Raw genomic sequence first — 12493 nt, forward strand, 5'->3', positions numbered from 1 at the left:
ATTTTTCTCATTTAGTGCTCTGAATATATCATGCCAGTCCTTTCTGCCCTGCCAGGTCTCTGTGGATAGGTGTGTTGCCAATCTAATATTTCTACCATTGTAGGTTACATATCTCTTGTTCTGAGCTGCTTTCAGGATTTTCTCTTTGTCTCTGAGACTCGTAAGTTTTACAATTAGATGTTGGGGTGTTGACCTATTTTTATTGATTTTGAGAGTGGTTCTCTGTTCCTTCTGGATTTTGATGCCTGTTTTTGTCCCCAAATTAGGGAAGTTCTCTTCTTTAATTTGCCTCAATTTACCTTCTGCCCCCTCTCTCTTTCTTCTTCTTCTGGGATCCCAATTATTCTAATAGTGTTTCATCTTATGGTATCACTTGTGTCTCGAATTCTGCCCTCATGATCCAGTAGTTGTTTATCTCTTTTTTTCTCAGCTTCTTTATTTTCCATCATTTGGTCTTCTATATCGCTAATTCTGTCTTCTGCCTCATTTATCCTAGCAGTTAGAGCCTCCATTTTTGATTGCACCTGATTAATAATAGCCTTTTTTATTCTGACTTGGTTAGATTTTAGTTCTTTTATTTCTCCGGAAAGGGTTTCTCTAATTCCTTCCACGCTTTTTTCAAGCCCAGCTAGTATCTTTAAAATCATCATTCTGAATTCTATTTCTGACATCTTACTAATGTCCATATTGATTAGGTCCCTGGCAGTTGGTACTGCCTCTAGTTCTTTTTTTGGAGGTGATTTTTTCCGTCTTGTCATTTTGTCCAGAGGACAGTAGATGAATGAGATAACAAAATGCTAACAAGGTAACAATGACCCCAGAAAAATATACAGTAAACAAATCAGAAGAGACCCAAAACTGGGGGAAAAGAAAGGGAAAGAAAGAAAAAAGAAAAAAAAAAGAAAAAGAAAAAAGATTTAAAAAAAAGAATATGATCAAATATGATCAGGCTGGTGTATAGATCAGTGCCACACTCTAGATTTTGGGTGTATTTTGGTCTGTTAGAAGAAAGTGCCTCCCAGAATTTTAAAGAAAGAAAAACTTAGGTATGTACAAAATGAGGGTAAATACAATGAAGGGATGGAATATGACTGTAAAGATGAAAATTATAAAAGATTTTATAAAAGGAATTTATAAGATAAGAAGTTGGTTGAAAAAAGAAAGAAGAGGATTTAAAAAAAAAGGGAGAGAATGTGATCAGGCAGGAGACTACAACAAAGCCATACACTAGAGATTTAGGGTATATTTTGATCTGTTAGAAGAAACTGTATCCCAAAATTTAAAGAGAGAACAACATATATATATATATATATATATATATATATATATATATATATGCAAAAAATAAGGGTAACTACTATGAAGGGATAGAATATGACTCTAAAAATGAAAAATAAAAAAGATTTTTAAAAAAGGGATTGATAAGATGTTGATTGAAAAAGGGAAAAAGAAAAATTCAAAAAAAAAGAAAAAGAAAGTTAAAAAAAATTAACTTTGGAAGACTAAAGTATCATGGGAAAAAAGCCATGAATTCTATGTGCAGTATTTCCCTAGCACCGGAGTTCTGCCGTTCTCATTGATCAGTAAACTTGGTCTTGGTTGGCTGTTCTTGCTGATCATCTGGGAGAGGGGCCTGTTGCCCTTGTTCTCAAATGTCTTTGCTGGAGGCGGAATTGCCCTGCCCTTGCCAGTCCGGGCTAAGCAATCTGCTTGGGTTTGCTCTCAGGAGCTTTTGTTCCCTGCAAGATTTCTGTACAGCTTTGGAGGACGAGAGTGAAATGGCAGCCTCCCAATCTCCACTCCGGAGGAGCCGAGAATGCTGGGTCCCACTCCTCAGTGCGGGCCCAGAGGAAAAGCAGTCACAGTCACTCTCATCTCCCTGGTCTCTGGCCGCACTCCGTGCTCACCCGGCCTGTGACCAAGCATTTCTATCTCTGGCACAGGACCCCGTGTGGAGTCTCCAAACCCAGCAGATCCCTGCGGTGCACTCCCGCACCACTCCTCCCGGGGGAGGAAGGGGAGTCTCCCTGGATCTGCCACTTGTTGGGTCCCTGCTGGAAGAGCAGTGGCCCAACTCTTCCGCGGATCATGGTTTATGGCAACCCCGAGCTGAGAGCCCACTCCTCAACTTCGTCTCTGCAGCCAGCTTCCTTTCTCCAATACCTGGGAGCTCTGCCGTTCTCAGGCACCCCCGATCTTTCTGTGACCCTGAGGGTCCTGAGACCACACTGTCCCAGAGAGTGTTCCACCCCTCGTTTAGCCACTGGAGCAACATCCTTCAGCAGAGCTTATTTCTAAAAGTTCTGATTTTGTGCTCCACTGCTCTATTACTTGCCGGTAGAGGCTGACGGAGGCCCCCACCCCCGCCATCTATCTTCCCGAATATCGCCTCGGATTCACTTCTCCGCACGTCCTACCTTCCAGAAAGTGGTGGCTTTTCTGTTCAGAGACTTGTTGCTATTCTTTTCTTTGATCTCCTGTTGAGTTCGTAGGTGTTCAGATTGGTTTGATCCCTATCTAGCTGAATTCCTGGGACCAGACGAAATTTAGGTCTCCTACTCCTCCACCATCTTGCTCCTCTGGCGGTGTTTTTTTGACAATTCTAAATCAGAGTTTCCTTGACTTGATTTCAAAACGTCCTGTCCTTACAAAGTAGCATACTGAAACATTTGCAGCTTAGAGAAGACAGGATTTACTCTGCCCAGACTATGGAAGACCTGCTTGGATAGGCACGGTGAGAAGAGACAGAGGAGACAGAGATGTGCAAGGGTCAGTAGACCCCAGAGGAAGCAGACAGGACTCAATGGGGCCACAGGACCAGGAATGAGTGAACTACGGGCAAAGGACCATGGAATTGGTCTAGAGTCTTGGTTACAGACAGAAACTGAGCTCAGTTAAATTAAGTAGTAGAAGACTTTATTGATTGGGTATTAAGTAGCTGATAAAATTTAGAGAAAGGCTATGGAATCATGATCAGAAAATGGAAAGAAGCTAATAGAACTGAGAAGGTTAGACCCTTAGCCACAATTACATCAAAGGAGTAGCCAGGATGGGATGAGATGTGGGTCCTGAATGTTGGACCTGACACCACCACCTTTGCCATCTGTGTGGACGCATGCAGGAGCTGATGCCACTGCCGTCTACTCTAGAACTCTGGGTGCTGAATGCCAGAGCTTTCTTTTCTGGAATTTCCACTGGCACTGGAATAACATGGAACCCTGCCCCACCCTTGCACCTAATAATGGCTTCTAAGGAATCCCTCCCTCCTTGAGCCCCCATCTCCAGACCATAGAACTGGATTTTCTGAGGTCAGGTCCACATATCACTTACCACAGAGAGTGCTTACCTGGTTTTCTGTAATTTACCTCCTAGGAGACAAGTGTTATCATACAGTATGGATTTCCATACAGAATGTGGTGTGCAGATGCTTGTCAGAGCAAGGCACTCCACCACCCAGCACTGTCACCCTGACGGGCCTTGTTCAAGAACGGGGAGCTGTGAGTATGCTACACATGCCTGACTCCATTTAACAGGCACCACCTGCATCAAGGCTTTCATTAACTGTCCTCAGATGTCCAGTGAGGACTTTCCCTCAACAGCCAGCTGAACCCCAAGTACCTGCTAATCAGGACTGATGACTGCTTGTGCCCAAGGCTTTGGTTGGTCTTCAGCCATCCGCATGGATCCCTCTCCACCTGTAAATCCAAGATTTGGCAGTGGGGCTCAGAAATCTTGAAGAAATGGTGGAGATGGGGGGCACCTGGGTGGCTCAGTCATTAAGCATCTGCCTTCGTCTCAGGTCATGATCCCAGGGTCCTGGAATGGAGCCCATATCGGGCTCCCTGCTCAGTGGGAAGTCTGCTTTTCCCTCTTCCCCTCTCCTTGCTTATGTTCCTGTTCTCGCTATCTCTCTCTCTGTCAAATAAATAAGTAAGTAAGTAAATAAATAAATAAATAAATAATCTTAAAAAAAAAAAGAAAGAAATGGTGGAGATGGGAAGGCAAATCTCTATTACCTGAACTGGGGACATTTGCCTGAACATACTAGCTAAATTCGTTAAACTTTAATGATAGGTGATATTGAACATACAAGGGCCTTCAATCTGTGGATAATTCTGCTCCTTCTATACCCTGATCCATATACCCCAGGTATCATATCATATCATTTCATTTGTAAATAATACAGTATATATCTGTGACATTGAAGGGGACACAGTATGCCCAAGACCACCCTCACTTTGGACACCCACTGCAAAATTAGAGAGGGTACTGATTTATTACAGGCAAAGGATTAAAATCAGCCAAGGATAGAACTACATAGATCAGGGTCCAGGAGAGTTCCAAACATGGACCTTCCAGTTGTCTTCCCCATGGAGTCATGGACAGCCTTATTTTCCTGGCATTGATGTGTGACAATATGCACAGAGTCCTAGCAACCAGGAAGTTCACTTGAGCCTTGGAGTCCAGAATCTTTACCGGGGCCCCCTGGTTAACTGCCTATATGGTTGACCTCAGTCTTCAGCCCCTCGGGAGATTGAGTTGATACCGCATGCCTCAAAGCCCCATCATAATTCATATTGTTAGACTTGTTGGTATGGCCAGCCCCAACCCTAAACAAAGACCCTCCTATTAAGCATGACATTCCAAGGGTTGAAAGATTACTTTTCAGAAGCTGAGGGCAAAAGCCAGATTTCTCTTAAGGCAAGGTTAAATTCCTGATTACACAGTATTTCTGAATAAATAAATCTTGTAAAAAAACACATAACTACTATACAATTATTGCACCTAAGAAATGTCCAATAATTCCTTAATAGCATCAAATATGTAGTCAGTATTCAGATTTCCCTTTATTTCATGAGTTATAATTTTTAACAATTTTTTTTTGGTTTGAATTAGGATCCAAATAAGGTCTACATGCTGGTTGATAGGTATTTATTTATTTATTTATTTATTTATAAAGATTTTATTTATTTGAGAGAGAGAGAGAGAGCGCGCACACACGTGAGTTGGGGGGTAGGGAAGGCCAGAGGGAGAAGCAGATTCCCTGCTGAGTGGGTAGCCCAACTTGGGACTCAATCCCAGGACCCTGAGATCAGGACTTGAGTCAAAGGCAGCTGTTTAACCTACTGATCTACCCAGGCACCCCCTGGTTGATAGGTATTTAAAGCCTCTTATTCTATAGGTTTTCCCTCCATACTCTTTCCTTGTAATTTATTTGTGAAGAAACTAGTTGTTGACCCTGTAGGATTTGGCACATTCTGGATTTCACTGACTGTTACCCATGATGCTGACTGACATGTTTCTGTGTCTCCTGTATTCCTTGTAAATTGGCTGTTGAGTCTAGAGGTTCAATCAGATTCAAGTTCGATTGTTTTTGGCAAGACTATTTCACGTATGGTGATGTGCTCGTTATCTGGCACCTCTGTTTTTGTGATATTGGTAGCCACTGATGGTCATTGTTTAGATCCATTAGTTCATTATGGGTTAAGAGATGCACCAGCTCCAAGGAACGCTGAGTTGGGTCAGTGATCAAATAAAGCTTGCCACTCCTTCCCACCCTCACGTTTTTGCTCCTATCACTTAGGTGTGGAAGAAGACTGTGTTTCTGCCACCAAGATGCTCCTTACCAATCTACTGGGGGCAATGATGAATTCAGTTTTATCTCTTCACTCCTTGGGGACACTTTCTATCTTTGCTGGTCCATAAGCACCTTGACTGCTGCTGAGATGGTGACTCCATCTAGTTACCCTTCAGGCAGGAGGGCAATGGCCTGCAGACCTCCATCTCTGTTCTTTCTTCCCCCAGTACTTATTCCTTTGCCTGTCTTCCTCAGAGAAATGCCTCGTGGGTCAGCCTTAGTGTGTGTAACCTCATTATAAGAGGTGCTCTCTCTGAAGATGCTCTCTCAGGGCAGTATAGGAGAAAAGAGTGGGCTCCACCCCCTGCTCCCTGCACAAGGGCCATGCACTCCAAGCCTTCAGAAGAGGGCTATGGCTGCCCTCTCTCCCAACCTTCCTCCTGTCCCTGCAGTCACACAGCTCAGACCTTAGAGCTCTGTGTCCCATTTCCTTCCCTTGGGAAATCCCATCTCTGTGTAAGGGTCTCTTATGACTTGCAAATTCAAGTTTCATCATGTACAGATGTGGCTTCTCTTTGGCCCGAGCACTGTTCACTTTGTAAGGGAGAACGTGGGCAGGGCCAGACTGGAGGGGTGGTACCTCTGCCACCAATTTTATAACCCCCCACAGATTTCCTCACTAGTTACTTAAGATGAAAGCTCACTAACCAAGATGGGCACTATTTTTTGCCCAGTTACAGCAAAGTCTAGTCTCTTACAAAGAATGGTGCTCCTCCCTCTTTACCAATATCCCCAGCATTACTGGGTTAAGGATCATTTGACCCCTTTTCTGAGCCTGGCTTACATTGTACGTACATCCAAACAACCACAGCAGTCCCTTCTTATCCACGTGAGATCTATAGCTCCAACCTCAGTGAGCTTCTTTCCCCCTGGCAGAAAGAATGGAGGTCTGCCTACCTCCACCATCCTGCTGCTGTAGAGTTAAAAAACCTGACAGAGAGAGCTTAAGTGACTTGCCCAAGGTAACACAGCTGGTAAATGGTGAAGCCAGAATTTAAACTCAGGTTTGTTTCTTTCCAAAGTCCATACTCTTTTCACTCCAACCTTTTATGCAATGACCTGTAATTAAGAAGGATAAGGGACTTGCAGGTCAAAATCTTTGACTTAGTGGGGTTTTTAAAATATTATTTATTTATTTATTTATTTATTTGAAAGAGAGAGTGAGAGAGAGAGTGCAAGCATGAGCGGGGACGGGGTGGGTGGGCAGAGGGAGAAGCAAACTCCTGCTTAGCAGGGAGCCCAATGTGGGACTTGATCCTAGGACCCTGGGATCATGACCTGAGCCGAAGGCAGCTACTAAACTGACTGAGCCACCCAGACACCATGTTTTGTTTTTGTTTGTTTGTTTTAATGTCTAATTAAAAGGCAGGCTGAGGGCACAAGTGGCCTGGGTGAAATGAAACAGAGGACTGAACTTGATGCTGCCTAGGGGACTTCTCCAGCTGAGTGAGCAATGAAAGGAGGGGCAGTGATGCAGGGCAGAGTGACAGCTGTGAAGCTTTCAAGGCACACGCAGCAGTTAGGGCAGAGGGAGGGTGAAGGTTGTACTCAGCTGGACTCTGGTGAAAGATACATTTTTAAAATTGTAGCCTGGAAAAACTGGAAAAACTGAAAAGTGGAAATTCAGAATTACCTACAGGTGGCTGTTTCTGTGGCATCAAGTGACAAAATGAAAAAGAGTGCAGATGGGCATCAGACTGATTTAGCTGTGTTGACAGGATGCTAATCTTGAGAACCACTGGACACTCTGGGCTTTAGGAAAATGTACTTAAACATTGAAACACACTCGGCTGCAGGCGTCTTGGTTACTGGTCTCCCAACTTGGGGACTAGCCATCATAGTGGGGACCTGACTAGCATGACTGCCACCAGACTTTATGGCCATGTCCTGAGGGGGGCAAAGCAACTGAGGGTGGGTAGAGCCTCTGCCTCTGGGCAGGTGTGAGCAGGTGGAGATGACCAGCTGTTGGGGAGACCACCTGAATTATCTGCACACTTACAGCTCTCCTGTAGCACTGCATGGTTGAATAATCAGTCAATGTGTTTGTGTTTGTGCTGAGAAATGCTATATTTATCAAAATAAAAATATTGAGGGGAATAAATCATTCTTTCCATGGTAAAATTATCAGGGTCTTTGGTCCAAACTTCATTGCCATCAATATGCTTCTGGGAGAGGGGCTCCTGGGTGGCTCAGTCGGTTAAGTGTCTGACTCTTGATTTTGGCTCAGGTCATGATCTCAGGGTTGTGAGATCGAGCCCCATATTGAGCCCAGCACTGAGCCCCCCCACATTGGGTTCCACTCTGGGTGTGGAGCCTGCTTAAGATTCTCTCTCTCTCTCCTTCTGCCCCTCTCCCCACTTAAAAATATACTCCTAGGAGAATAATGCTTTGAAAGTAAAAATCAGTAAGATTTTTACTTCTATCTTTGTATATTACCCAGTAGCCATTTTGCAAAAACAGCCAGGTGAAAGGGGAAAGAGAGATGCCCTTCCAGGAGGCAGGCTTTGATGTAAGGATGTCCTGGCTGACAGGAAGTAGAAATGGAGGCTCCCCAGGGACCTGTGGGAAGAAGAGGTGGTGACAGGGAAGACAGTGAGATATATATATCCTGACCCTCCTCCTGCCCTAGGTCAGGTGGCCACTTAGAAGGAGAGGGACATTGGCCATGTTTCTCACTTGGAGTGTTAGGTCATCTGAATAAGCCAAGGGGGAGAAGAGAATTTGAGTTTGCACTTCCAGGAGCCCTTGGTTCCCATGTGGCAGGGTTAGGATCCAGACAGATCCCTCGGCTTCCGAGTGTGGAGAATCAGCAATGAATCCTTGGGGAAGCTGACAGAGGAGTTGCCATGTTGGGGCAAAGTGACCAGTGGACAAGAGCCACAGGGAAGGCCACCTAGGCTGGTGACTTAATGTGACTTCCAAACAGATTTCTGAACCAGAGAGGGCTGGGCTGGGAGACCAATCAACAGGAGAGGACGCCAGGCTCTGACAGGGCTCAGGAGCTGGATGGAGAGTTTGTGGGCCAAAGTTTCAGGCTCCAGTGCAAACAGGGTGTTTAGAGAACAGATGGAGTAGGAACCTTTCCAAGGAGGGCAGAGGAGCCACAGATCCCCACTCTTCCCTCAGGGGGAAGCCCCTGCCTGAAACACCACTCAAATGCCTTGGAAGAGCAGAGAATGAGTGGACTACACATTCACCTGAAACACACTGAGTTAACTGAGGAGAATTTTCACTGGATTGGTTCAAGCTGAGTGCACCAGGTTAGCCTAAACATAATGTGGCCCAGACCTGGTTGGATGGAGTGGTAGGTTCATGTGGAAGCTGCCTTTCCTTTGAATGTGAACTTGTAGCTTTGTTGCATGGGAAAGCAAGTGGTGAGATGTAAGTATTCCTGCTCTCTGGGTTGAATTCTTGGATAGGTTGAAGGCACAACTGAAAACTGAGGACATTTGCCTCATTTCCCTTTGGAAATATGGAAGGAGGCCACTTCCCAGGCAGCTACTGCACCCACAACAGCAAAGATCCAGAGGCATGATGAGACAGAAAGAGAGTATGCACTCTTAAGGTATGCACTCAGTTCAGCTTCAAGACTCTCCTTGTCTTCCCTGCGGCAAGGACGTCATGCACTAGCTCCACATCTGGTGGAAGGATGTGGAAAGAAGTTGACAGTGCCGGCAATGAATTTACATGGGGATCACTGTGGCGAGAGTAAAGTGACCCAGTAACTGAATGCCAATCTCAGAAGAGGCATCGGTCATTCTATCCACATCCTGTTGGCTAGAACTAGTCACATGGCCAGACTTGGCTGCAAGGGAGTCTGGGAAATGCAGTCTTCCTGTGTGCCCTGGAGATAAATGAAATGCTCAGTGAATACATAGCATTACTTTGGCTACACAGGCAAACTTCAGGGAGATGTGTAGTGCCAGGGAGATCCCAGACTGGGCATGGTAAGTACAGAAGCTCACCTAGCCTTCAGATTCAGCCAGTGTAGTCCTCAGAAGGGATATCCCCAGGGAAGATGCTGTCAAGCCCGCAGGCAAGGGGCTCCAAAGAACAACAGCACAAGGATCTCCTACAGCAGCTTTCCCAAGGACAAGATAAGGATTTCCTTGTTCCTAGGTGCCATAGTAGGGAAGAGAAGGAGGAGGGGCAGAATTTGGAAGACACAAGCATTTATTTGAAAGAGGCTGTTATAAACTCCTTAAACTCAAAGAGAAAATTATTGTTGATTGTCAAGATTGGTTCCAGTTTACCCTGAAGGGTAGGCACAGGGAGTTTCCCCAGGGAGATTAAATCTTGCATTGTTAATAAGGGAGACACACTTTCTAACCCATCTGAATGTGGAGTCTCTTAAATTGTGGTCTTGCCTAATGTTTTCTTTAGCTGAGCTCACAATCCACACCAAGAAATGCATCTCACACAGTGTCTTGACTAGCTTAAGGTATGCACTCACTGAGCAGCTTTTCTTTAAAACTCTTCCTGGTTCTGATGTGGGCTTCTTAGAACAGGACCCCTTTGTCCCTGAGCTTTGCCAATGATCACAGATTGACTCTGCTTGGAGGCAGGAGGGTGGACCAGATGTCTTTAGTTGTTTGGGCTTTGTTTGTTTGTTTTTTAAGATTTTATTTATTTATTTGAGAGAGTGTGAGCGAGGAAGAGAAAGAGAGAGCATGAGCGGCAGAGAGGGAGAAGCAGGCTCTCCACTGAGCAGGGATCCTCACCCTTGGCTCGATCCCAGGACCCTGAGATCATGACCTGAGCTGAAGGCAGATGCTTAACTGACTAAGCCACCCAGGTGCCCCTAGATGTCTTTAGTTTAATGAGTCTATGGTGGTCACCCAGGCCGCCTTCAAAAAGAATTGACCTTTAGTATGAGTTTAACTACCACAAGCTGAAAATTTCATGCCCATAACCAGCAAGTGTATGTTTTTTAAATTTTTTATTGTTATGTTAATCACCATACATTACATCATTAGTTTTGGATGTAGTGTTCCATGATTCATTGTTTGTGCACAACACCCAGTGCTGCACGCAGAATGTGCCCTCTTTAACACCCATCACCAGGCTAACCCATCCCCCCACCCTCCTCCCCTCTAGAACCCTCAGTTTGTTTTTCAGAGTCCATCGTCTCTCATGGTTCGTCTCGCCCTCTGACTTACTCCCCTTTATTCTTCCCCTCCTGCTATCTTCTTCTTTTTCTTTTTTCTTAACATATGTTGCATTATTTGTTGCCGAAGTACAGATCTATGATTCAACAATCTTGCACAATTCACAGTGCTCACCATAGCACATACCCTACCCACTGTCTGTCACCCAGCCACCCCATCCCTCCCACCCCCCACCCCCTCCAGTACAACTCAGTTTGTTTCCTGAGATTAAGAATTCCTCATATCAGTGAGGTCATGTGATACATGTCTTTCTCTGATTGACTTATTTCACTCAGCATAACACCCTCCAGTTCCATCCACGTCGTTGCAAATGGCAAGATCTCATTCCTTTTGATGGCTGCATAATATTCCATTGTGTGTATATACCACATCTTCTTTATCCATTCATCTGTCGATGGACATCTTGGCTCTTTCCACAGTTTGGCTATTGTGGACATTGCCAACCAGCAAGTATATTGACCAGAGTGAGGCATTAGGGACTTGTGCTGACTATGGCAGACTAAAAAATCATGTGTCTTTTCCAATGATACTCAGATTTATTTTTTAAAAATGAAGCAAAGCATTGAGCTCACCAAACCAGAAGTGACTATGGACATTTAGGTTGCCAGTTTGCAGCCTCACTCTAATAGTCAATGTTTTAGAATTTTTAAGGCATAAAATGTAGACATAATTTTAAAAACTATTTGCTGTTGAGGAAGAGCTTCTTTTCATATTTGTCCTTTCATGAACTGTTCTGAGACTCTCAGAGGTTCCAGGGTCATAAGAAACCCAGACTACCTTAGGAAAGAATCAGTTACTATTAAATGATCAGCCAAAAGAGAGGTGAGTTCATAGCCTTTGAAATTTCAGTCTGGCATTTTCATTCACCAGGAGACATGGGCTGGGGGTCCGTTTTTATGGGTATTGAACTAGAGTGCTTCCCTGTTGATTCCTGAATGAAATACAAAGCAGAAAGACAAGAACCAAGAAAAAGTTAGAAATCGTTTGTTAAAAAAAGAAGAAGAAGAAAAAGAAATCATGTGTAAAAGACTCTCAAGATCAGAGAGGCCACTTGGTGAATACAGACATTCTGCCTCCCCACTCAGGCTGCTTTGAGCTCTGTGGCTATCAAGACCCTGGTTTCAAACTACTTAGAAATGGACTCAGTGACCCTGGAGACTTTGGGTCTCCTCATCTTAGGGAGAGGGTTGAGTTATCTGAGTTGTACGAAGTAGTTGCAACTTTGTAGGTGGAGACATGGAGTTCTCTAGCTGATGTACAGGATATGTGTAGGGGGCTGTATGTGAATGCTGAGTAGCCAAAGGGGTGGACAAAGCTATTGTGTCCCAGATCCCTTCTATACTCTGCTGGGTGTGCTAGGCTGAGACCCGTCTCTGCTCAGTCAGCGGTTAGGCTTCGTCACTAGGGCATGAGTGGGAGACTGCAAGGCTGGAGGGAAAAGGACTTGCTCTTCCCTATGTGTTTCTGGCCCCTGTCAACAGTGTCCCACCCTGCTTTCCACAGTGCCATCGATGGTTTGTTCCTCTAGCAGCTGGGTCTAGTTGGCAGTTTTCCCAATGCCCACAAAACCAGCCTTCTCATGTCCCCCTCAGAGACAGAGGCACATGTCCCCCTCAGAGACAGAGGCACCCGCTGGTCAGTGTCCTCTCCTCAGAGGACTCCATCCAGCCCCACAAGAACCCTCCTC

Source organism: Callorhinus ursinus, unplaced genomic scaffold (genome assembly GCF_003265705.2).
Source record: "Callorhinus ursinus isolate GAN/ISIS: 27379988/994484 unplaced genomic scaffold, GSC_fseal_2.0 scaffold29, whole genome shotgun sequence".
Taxonomy (NCBI): domain Eukaryota; kingdom Metazoa; phylum Chordata; class Mammalia; order Carnivora; family Otariidae; genus Callorhinus; species Callorhinus ursinus.